Genomic DNA, 10,537 nt, shown 5'->3' with positions numbered 1-10,537 from the left:
CTGGCTAGAAATGTTTTTTTAAATGCTCTTATTTGAACTTGTTATTATCATCAGTTGCACGCCTCTATTTGTGTGAATGCAGTGTGTAGGGTGGATCTAGAATTTGTGTAATCGTATAGCCAGGTTATCAAAAATAACTTTGGAATATACCAAAGCAAAAGCTAACACAAGTTATGTTATTTCCTGGAAAACGCTATCCTTCAGCCAGCTGATGCACGCGCAGCGTCCATCGCCCACGTAGCCGTCGTATTGATTTTGATCGAGTGCTCACGCAACCATTTTCTTTTCTTTTTTGCAACAAGCAATTTGTTTCAGAAGATTTTTGCAAATGGGGTCTTGTTTCAGAAAGAAAAAACGCTTCGGTGATGAAGTTTTTTTTTAACAACAGGGTTTAGTTTCAGAAGGTTTCTGCAATAGAGGTATTGTTTCAGAAAGAAAAAATGGTCCGATGCTTAAGATTTTATCTTCTGCAACAGGGTTCTTATTTCAGAAACATATCCCTGTTGGAAATATGCCCTAGAGGCAATAATAAAATGGTCATTATTATATTTCCTTGTTCATGATAATTGTCTATTGTTCATGCTATAATTGTATTAACTGGAAACCGTAATATATGTGTGAATACATAGACCACAACACGTCCCTAGTGAGCCTCTAGTTGAATAGCTCGTTGATCAATAGATGGTTATGGTTTCTTGACCATGGACATTGGATGTCATTGATAACGGGATCACATCATTAGGTGAATGATGTGATGAACAAGACCCAATCCTAAGCATAGCACAAGATCGTGTAGTTCATTTGCTAAGAGCTTTTCTGATGTCAAGTATCATTTCCTTAGACCATGAGATTGTGCAACTCCCGGCTCCCGGATACCGTAGGAATGCTTTGGGTGTACCAAATGTGACAACGTAACTGGGTGGCTATAAAGGTGCACTACAGGTATCTCTGAAAGTGTCTGTTGGGTTGGTGCGAATCGAGACTGGGATTTGTCACTCTGTATGACGGAGAGGTATCTCTGGGCCCACTCGGTAACGCATCATCATAATGAGCTCAATGTGACTAAGGAGTTAGTGACGGGATCATGCGTTATGGAACGAGTAAAGAGACTTGCCGGTAACGAGATTGAACGAGGTATGGGGATACCGACGATCGAATCTCGGGCAAGTAACATACCGATGGACAAAGGGGATTGTATACGGGATTGATTGAATCCCCGACATCGTGGTTCATCCGATGAGATCATCGTGGAACATGTGGGAGCCAACATGGGTATCCAGATCACTCTGTTGGTTCTTGGCCGGAGAGATGTCTCGGTCATGTCTGCATGGTTCCCGAACCCGCAGGGTCTACACACTTAAGGTTCGATGACGCTAGAGTTGTTATGGGAAACTGTATGTGGTTACCGAAGGTTGTTCGGAGTCCCGGATGAGGTCCTGGACATCACGAGGAGTTCCGGAATGGTCCGGAGGTGAAGATTTATATATGGGAAGTCCAGTTTCAGTCGCCGTAATGTTCCGGGGGTTATCGGTATTGTACCGGGACCACCGAAAGGTGTCCGGAGGTCCACCTGCCCCGGGGGACTTAATGGGCTGAATATGGGAGGGAACCAACCCCTAGTGGGCTGGTGCGCCCCTCCCAAGGGCCCAAGGCGCCTAGGGTTTGGAAACCCTAGGGGAGGGGGTGCCTCCACCTTGCTTGGGGGGCGAGTTTCCCCCTCCTGCCCCCCTCTAGATGGGATCTATAGGGGCCGCCCCCCTCTCTCCTTCACCCTACAAATAGAGGAAGGGTGGGAGGGCTGCAGGACCCTTCCCCTGGTGCAGTCCCTCCCTCCCCAACACCTCCTCCTCCTCCGTAGAGCTTGGCGAAGCCCTGAGAAATACCACAAGCTCCACCACCACGCCGTCGTGCTGCCGGAGCTCTCCCTCAACTTCTCCTTCCCCCTTGCTGGATCAAGAAGGAGGAGACGTCCCCGGGCTGTATGTGTGTTGAACACGGAGGCGCCGTCCGTATGGCTCTAGATCGGATCTTTCGCGATTTGAATCGCCGCGAGTACGACTCCATCATCCGCGTTCTAGTAACGCTTCCTCTTAGTGATCTTCAAGGGTATGAAGATGCACTCCCTCTCTCTCTCTCTCTCTCTCTCTCTCGTTTCTAGCATCTCCTAGATTGATCTTGGTGATGCGTAGGAATTTTTTTGAATTATTGCTACGTTCCCCAGCAGTGGCATCATGAGCCAGGTCTATGCGTAGATTCAATGCACGAGTAGAACACAAGTAGTTGTGGGCGATGGTTTGTACAATTTCCTTACCGTTACTAGTCCTATCTTGATTCAGCGGCATTGTGGGATGAAGCAATTGGCATATCATCGTTATGGCTTTTGCGTAGGTAAGAAACGTTCTTGCTAGAAACCCATAGCAGCCACGTAAAACATGCACCAACATTTAGAGGATGTCTAACTTGTTTTTGCAGGGTATGCTATGTGATGTGATATGTCCAAAAGGATGTGATGAATGATATTGATGAATGAGATTGATCATGTTCTTGTAATAGGAATCACGACTTGCATGTCGATGAGTATGCCAACCGGTAGGAGCCATAGGAGTTGTCTTAATTTATTGTATGACCTGCGTGTCAATGAAAACGCCATGTAATTACTTTACTTTATTGCTAACCGTTAGCCATAGTAGTAGAAGTAATAGTTGGCGAGACAACTTCATGAAGACAAGATGATGGAGATCATGATGATGGAGATCATGGTGTCATGCCGGTGACGATGGTGATCATGCCGCGCCTCGAAGATGAAGATCAAAGGCGCAAGATGATATTGGCCATATCATGTCACTTTATGATTTGCATGTGATGTTTGTCATGTTTACATCTTATTTGCTTAGAACGACGATAGCATAAATAAGATGACCCCTCACTAAAATTTCAAGAAAGTGTTCCCCCTAACTGTGCACCGTTGCGAAGGTTCGTTGTTTCGAAGCACCACGTGATGATCGGGTGTGATAGATTCTAACGTTTGCATACAACAGGTGTAAGCCAGATTTACACACGCGAAACACTTAGGTTGACTTGACGAGCCTAGCATGTACAGACATGGCCTCGGAACACGAGAGACCGAAAGGTCGAACATGAGTCGTATGGTAGATACGATCAACATGGAGATGTTTACCGTTGATGACTAGTCCGTCTCACGTGATGATCGGACATGGCCTATTCGATTCAGATCATGTATCACTTAGATGACTAGAGGGATGTCTATCTGAGTGGGAGTTCATTAAATAATTTGGTTAGATGAACTTAATTATCATGAACATAGTCAAAAGGTCTTTGTAAATTATGTCGTAGCTTACGCTTTAGTACTACTATTTAAGATATGTTCCTAGAGAAAATTTAGTTGAAAGTTGACAGTAGCAATTATGCGGACTGGGTCCATATACTGTGGATTGTCCTCATTGCTGCACAGAAGGATTATGTCCTTAATGCACCGCTCGGTGTGCTGAACCTCGAGCGTCGTCTGTGGATGTTGCGAACATCTGACATATACACTTTTATGACTACGTGATAGTTCAGTGCGTAATGTTAAACGGTTTAGAATTGAGGCACCGAAGACATTTTGAAACGTCACAGAACATATGAGATGTTCCAAGAGCTGAAATTGGGATTTCAGGCTCGTGCCCACGTCAAGAGGTATGCGACCTCCGACAAGTTTCTTAGCCTGCAAATTAAGGAAGAAAAGCTCAATCGTTGAGCATGTGCTCACATTGTATGAGTACTACAATTGCTTGAATCGAGTGGGAGTTAATCTTCCAGATGAGATAGTGATGGTTCTCCAAAGTCACTGCCACCAAGCTACTAGAGCTTCGTGATGAACTATAACATATAAGGGATAGATATGATGATCCTTGAGCTATCACGATGTTTGACACCGCGAAAGTAGGAATCAAATAGGAGCATCAATTGTTGATGGTTAGTAAAACCACTAGTTTCAAGAAGGGCAAGGGCAAGAAGGGATACTTCATGAAACGGCAAATCAGTTGCCGCTCTAGTGAAGAAACCCAAGGTTGAACCCAAACCCGAGACTAAGTGCTTCTGTAATGACGGGACCAATCACTGAAGCAGAACTACCCTAGATACTTGGTAGATGATAAGGCTGGCAAGGTCGACAGAAGTATATTGGATATACATTATATTAATGTGTACTTTACTAGTACTCCTAGTAGCACCAGGGTAATAGATACCGTTTCGGTTGATAAGTGTTAGTAACTCGAAATAAAAAGCTACGGAATAAACGGAGACTAGCTAAAGGCGAGATGACGATATGTGTTGGAAGTGTTTCCAAGGTTGATGTGATCAAAAATCGCACGCTCCCTCTACCATCGGGATTCGTGTTGAACCTAGATAATTGTTATTTGGTGTTTGCGTTGAGCATAGACATGATTGGATTATGTTTATCGCAATATGATTATTCATTTAAAGAGAATAATGGTTACTCTGCTTATTTGAATAATGCCTTCAATGGTTTTGCACCTAAAATGAATGGGTTATTGAATCTCGATTGTAGTGATACACATGTTCATGCCAAAAGATATAAGATAGTAATGATGGTACCACCTACTTGTGGCACTGCCATTTGAGTTATATTGGTATAAAACGCATGAAGAAGCTCCATGTTGATGGATCTTTGGACTCACTCATTTTTTGAAAAGTTTGAGACATGTGAACCATGTCTATTGGTATATACTCATGAAGAAACTCCATGCAGATGAATCGTTTGGACTCATTTGATTTTGAATCACTTGAGACATGCATATCATACCACATGGGCAAGATGACTGAAAGGCCTCGTTTTTAGTGAGATGGAACAAGAAAGCAACTTGTTGGAAGTAATACATTTTGATGTGTGCAGTCCAATGAGTGCCGAGGCACGCAGTGGATATCGTTATGTTCTTACTTCACATGTGATTTGAGTAGATGCTAAGTATATTTACTTGATGAAACACAAGTCTGAATTATTGAAAGGTTCAAGTAATTTTAGAGTGAAGTTGAAGATCGTCGTGACAAGAGGATAAAATGTCTATGATATGATCATAGAGATGAATATCTGAGTTACGAGTTTGGTACACAATTAAGACATTGTGGAAATTGTTTCACAACTAATACCGCCTGGAGCACCATAGTGTGATGGTGTGTCCGAACATCATAAATGCACACTATTGGATATGGTGCATACCATGATGTCTCCTATCGAATTACCACTGTCGTTTATGGGTTAGGCATTAGAGACAACCGCATTCACTTTTAATAGGGCACCACGTAATTCCGTTGAGATGACACCATATGAACTACGGTTTAGAGAAACCTAAGCTGTCGTTTCTTAAAAGTTTGGGGCTGCGACGCTTATGTGGAAAAATTTCAGGTTGATAAGCTCGAACCCAAAGCGGATAAATGCATCTTCATAGGACACCCAAAATAGTTGGGTATACCTCCTATCTCAGATCCGGAAGCAAAAGTGATTGTTTCTAGAAACGTGTCCTTTCTTGAGGAAAAGTTTCTCTCGAAAGAATTGAGTGGGAGGATGGTGGAGACTTGATGAGGTTATTGAACTGTCACTTCAACTAGTGTGTAGCAGGGCACAGGAAGTTGTTCCTGTGGCGCGTACACCAATTAAAGTGGAAGCCGATGATAATGATCATGAAACTTCGGATCAAGTCACTACCAAACCTCGTAGGTCAACAAGGATGCGTACTACTTCAGAGTGGTGCGTAATCCTATCTTGGAGGTCATGTTGCTAGACAACAATGAACCTACGAGCTATGGAGAAGCGATGGTGGGCCCAGATTCCGACAAATGGCTCAAGGCCATAAAAAAAATCTGAGAGAGGATCCATGTATGAAAACAAAGTGTAGACTTTGGAAGAACTACTTGATGGTCGTAAGGCTGTTGGGTACAGATGGATTCTAAAAGGGAAGACAGACAATGATGATATGTGTCACCATTAAAAAAGCTCGACTTGTCACTAAGATGTTTTCTGACAAGTTCAAGGAGTTGACTACAATGAGACTTTCTCACTCATAGCGATGGTAAGAGTCTGGTGGAATTATATTAGCAGTTACTGCATTATTTATGAAATCTTGCAGATAGGATGTCAAAACATTGTTTCCTTGATTATTTTCTTGAGGAAATGTTGTATGTGATACAACCAGAAGGTTTTGTGAATCCTAAAAGATGCTAACAAGTATGCAAAGCTCCAGCAATCCTTCTAAGGACTGGAGTAAGCATCTCGGAGTTGGAATATATGCTTTGATGAGATGATCAAAGATTTTGGGTTTATACAAAGTTTATGAGAAACTTGTTTTTCCAAAGAAGTGAGTGGGAGCACTATAGAATTTCTGATGAGTATATGTTGTTGACATATTGTTGATTGGAAATGATGTAGAATTTCTGGAAAGCATATAGGGTTGTTTGAAAGGTGTTTTTAAATGGAAAACCTGGATTAAGCTACTTAAACATTAAGCATCAAGATCTATAAGGATAGATCAAAATCGCTTGATAGTACTTTCAAATGAATACATACCAAGACAAGATTTTGAAGGAGTTCAAAATAGATCGGCAAAGAAGGAGCTCTTGGCTGTGTTACAAGGTGTGAGTATTGAGTAAGACTCAAGACCTGACCACGACAGAAGAGAGAGAAAGGATGAAGGTCGTCTCCTATGCTTTAGACGTAGGCTCTTCAGTATGCTATGCTGTGTACCGCACCTGAAGTGTGCCTTGCCATGAGTCAGTGAAGGGGTACAAGAGTGATCCAAGAATGGATCATAGGACATCGGTCAAAGTTATCCTGAGTAAATAGTGGACTAAGGAATTTTCTCGATTATGGAGGTGGTAAAAGAGTTCGTCGTAAAGGGTTACGTTGATGCAAACTTTGACACTAATCTGGACGACTCTGAGTAGTAAAACGGATACATATAGTAGAGCAGTTATTTGGAATAGCTCCAAATAGCGCGTGGTAGCTGCATCTATAAGATGACATAGAGATTTGTAAAGCACACATGGATCTGAAAGGTTCAGACCCGTTGACTAATAACCTCTCTCACAAGCGAGATACGATCAAACCCCATGGGTGTTGGATTCATTACAATCACATAGTAATGTGAACTAGATTATTGACTCTAGTGCAAGTGGGAGACTGTTGGACATATGCCCTAGAGGCAATAATAAAATGGTTATTATTATATTTCCTTGTTCATGATAATTGTCTATTGTTCATGCTATAATTGTATTAACTGGAAACCGTAATACATGTGTGAATACATAGACCACAACACGTCCCTAGTGAGCCTCTAGTTGACTAGCTCGTTGATCAATAGATGGTTATGGTTTCTTGACCATGGACATTGGATGTCATTGATAACGGGATCACATCATTAGGTGAATGATGTGATGGACAAGACCCAATCCTAAGCATAGCACAAGATCGTGTAGTTCGTTTGCTAAGAGCTTTTCTAATGTCAAGTATCATTTCCTTAGACCATGAGATTGTGCAACTCCCGGATACCGTAGGAATGCTTTGGGTGTACCAAATGTGACAACGTAACTGAGTGACTATAAAGGTGCACTACAGGTATCTCTGAAAGTGTCTGTTGGGTTGGTGCGAATCGAGACTGGGATTTGTCACTCTATATGACGGAGAGGTATCTCTGGGCCCACTCGGTAATGCATCATCATAATGAGCTCAATGTGACTAAGGAGTTAGTGACGGGATCATGCGTTATGGAACGAGTAAAGAGACTTGCCGGTAATGAGATTGAACGAGGTATGGGGATACCGACAATCGAATCTCGGGCAAGTAACATACCGATGGACAAAGTGGATTGTATACGGGATTGATTGAATCCCCGACATCGTGGTTCATCCGATGAGATCATCATGGAACATGTGGGAGCCAACATGGGTATCCAGATCCTGCTGTTGGTTATTGGCAGGAGAGATGTCTCGGTCATGTCTGCGTGGTTCCCGAACCCGTAGGGTCTACACACTTAAGGTTCGGTGATGCTAGAGTTGTTATGGGAAATTCTATGTGGTTACCGAAGATTGTTTGGAGTCCCGGATGAGATCCCGGACGTCACGAGGAGTTCCGGAATGGTCCAGAGGTGAAGATTTATATATGGGAAGTCCAGTTTCAGTCGCCGGAATGGTTTCGGGGGTTATCAGTATTGTACCGGGACCACCGAAAGGTGTCCGGAGGTCCACCGGATGGGGCCACCTGCCCCGGGGGACTTAATGGGCTGAATATGGGAGGGAACCAGCCCCTAGTGGGCTGGTGCGCCCCTTCCAAGGGCCCAAGGCACCTAGGGTTTGGAGACCCTAGGGGAGGGTGTTGGGGAACGTAGTAATTTCAAAACATTTCCTACGCACACGCAAGATCATGGTGATCCATAGCAACGAGAGGGGAGAGTATTGTCCTCGTACCATCGTAGACCGAAAGCGGAAGCGTTATGACAACGCGGTTGATGTAGTCGTACGTCTTCACAATCGACCGAGCCTAGTACCGAACGTACGACACCTCCATGATCTGCACACGTTCAGCTCGGTGACGTCTCACGAACTCCGATCCAGCAAAGTGTCAAGGGAGAATTACGTCAGCACGATGGCGTGATGACGATGATGATGATGCTACCAACGCAGGGCTTCGCCTAAGCACCGCAACGATATGACCGAGGTGGATTATGGTGGAGGGGAGCACCGCACACGGCTAAGAGAGATCAATGATCAACTTGTGTGTCTATGGGGTGCCCCCCCGTATATAAAGGAGTGGAGGAGGGGGAGGGCCGGCCCTCTACTATGGCGTGCCCTGGGGAGTCCTACTCCCACCGGGAGTTGGATTCCCCCCTTCCAAGTAGTAGGAGTAGGAAAGAAGGAAATGAAAGAGAGAAGAGAAGGAAGGAGGGGGCGCCGCCCCTCCCCCTAGTCCAATTCGGACTAGGCCTTGGGGGGGCGCGCGACCTGCCCTAGGCAGCCCCTCTCTCTCCCTTAAAGCCCAATAAGGCCCATATACTCCCCGGCGAATTCTCATAACTCTCCGTAGTCCGATAAGTACCCGAACCGCTCAGAACCTTTCCGATGTCGGAGTATAGCCTTTCAATATATCGATCTTTACGTCTCGACATTTTGAGACTCCTCGTCATGTCCCTGATCTCATCCAGGACTCCGAACAACCTTCAGTACATCAAAACACATAAACTCATAATACCGATCGTCACTGAATGTTAAGCGTGTGGACCTTACGGGTTTGAGAACTATGTAGACATGACCGAAACATGTCTTCGACCAATAACCAATAGCGGAACCTAGATGCTCATATTGGCTCCCACATATTCTATGAAGATCTTTATCAGTCAAATCGCATAACAACATACGTTGTTCCCTTTGTCATCGGTATGTTACTTGCCCGAGATTGGATCGTCGGTATCTCAATACCTAGTTCAATCTCGTTACCGGCAAGTCTCTTTACTCGTTCCGTAATGCATCATCCCGTAACTAACTCATCAGTCACATTGTTTGCAAGGCTTATAGTGATGTGCATTACCGAGAGGGCCCAGAGATACCTCTACGACAATCGTAGTGACAAATCCTAATCTCGATCTATGCCAACTCAACAAACACCATCGGAGACACCTGTAGAGCACCTTTATAATCACCCAGTTACATTGTGACATTTGGTAGCACACAAAGTGTTCCTCCGGTATTCGGGAGTTGCATAATCTCATAGTCATAGGAACATGTATAAGTCATTAAGAAAGCAATAGCAACATACTAAACGATCAAGTGCTAAGCTAACGGAATGGGTCAAGTCAATCACATCATTCGCTAATGATGTGATCCCGTTCATCAAATGACAACTCATGTCTATGTCTAGGAAACTTAACCATCTTTGATTAACGAGCTAGTCAAGTAGAGGCATACTAGTGACACTCTGTTTGTCTATGTATTCACACATGTACTAAGTTTCCGGTTAATACAATTATAGCATGAATAATAAACATTTATCATGATATAAGGAAATATATAAATAAAAACTTTATTATTGCCTCTAGGGCATATTTACTTCAGTCTCCCACTTGCACTAGAGTCAATAATCTAGTTCAGATCGCCATGTGATTTAAAATCAATATTCACATCTGTATGTGATTAACACCCATAGTTCACATCGTCATGTGACCAACACCCAAAGGGTTTACTAGAGTCAATAATCTAGTTCACAACGCTATGTGATTAACACCCAAAGAGTACTAAGGTGTGATCATGTTTTGCTCGTGAGAGAAGTTTAGTCAACGGGTCTATCACATTCAGAGCCGTATGTATTTTGCAAATATTCTATGTCTATAATGCTCTACACAGAGCTACTCTAGCTAATTGCCCCCACTTCCAATATGTATCCAGATTGAGACTTAGAGTCACCTGGATCGGTGTAAAAGCTTACATCACCGTAACTCTTTACGACGAACTATTTATCACCCCCATCACCGAG

Source organism: Triticum dicoccoides, chromosome 6B (assembly GCF_002162155.2).
Source record: "Triticum dicoccoides isolate Atlit2015 ecotype Zavitan chromosome 6B, WEW_v2.0, whole genome shotgun sequence".
Classification (NCBI taxonomy): domain Eukaryota; kingdom Viridiplantae; phylum Streptophyta; class Magnoliopsida; order Poales; family Poaceae; genus Triticum; species Triticum dicoccoides.
This window is presented reverse-complemented; position numbering follows the sequence as displayed.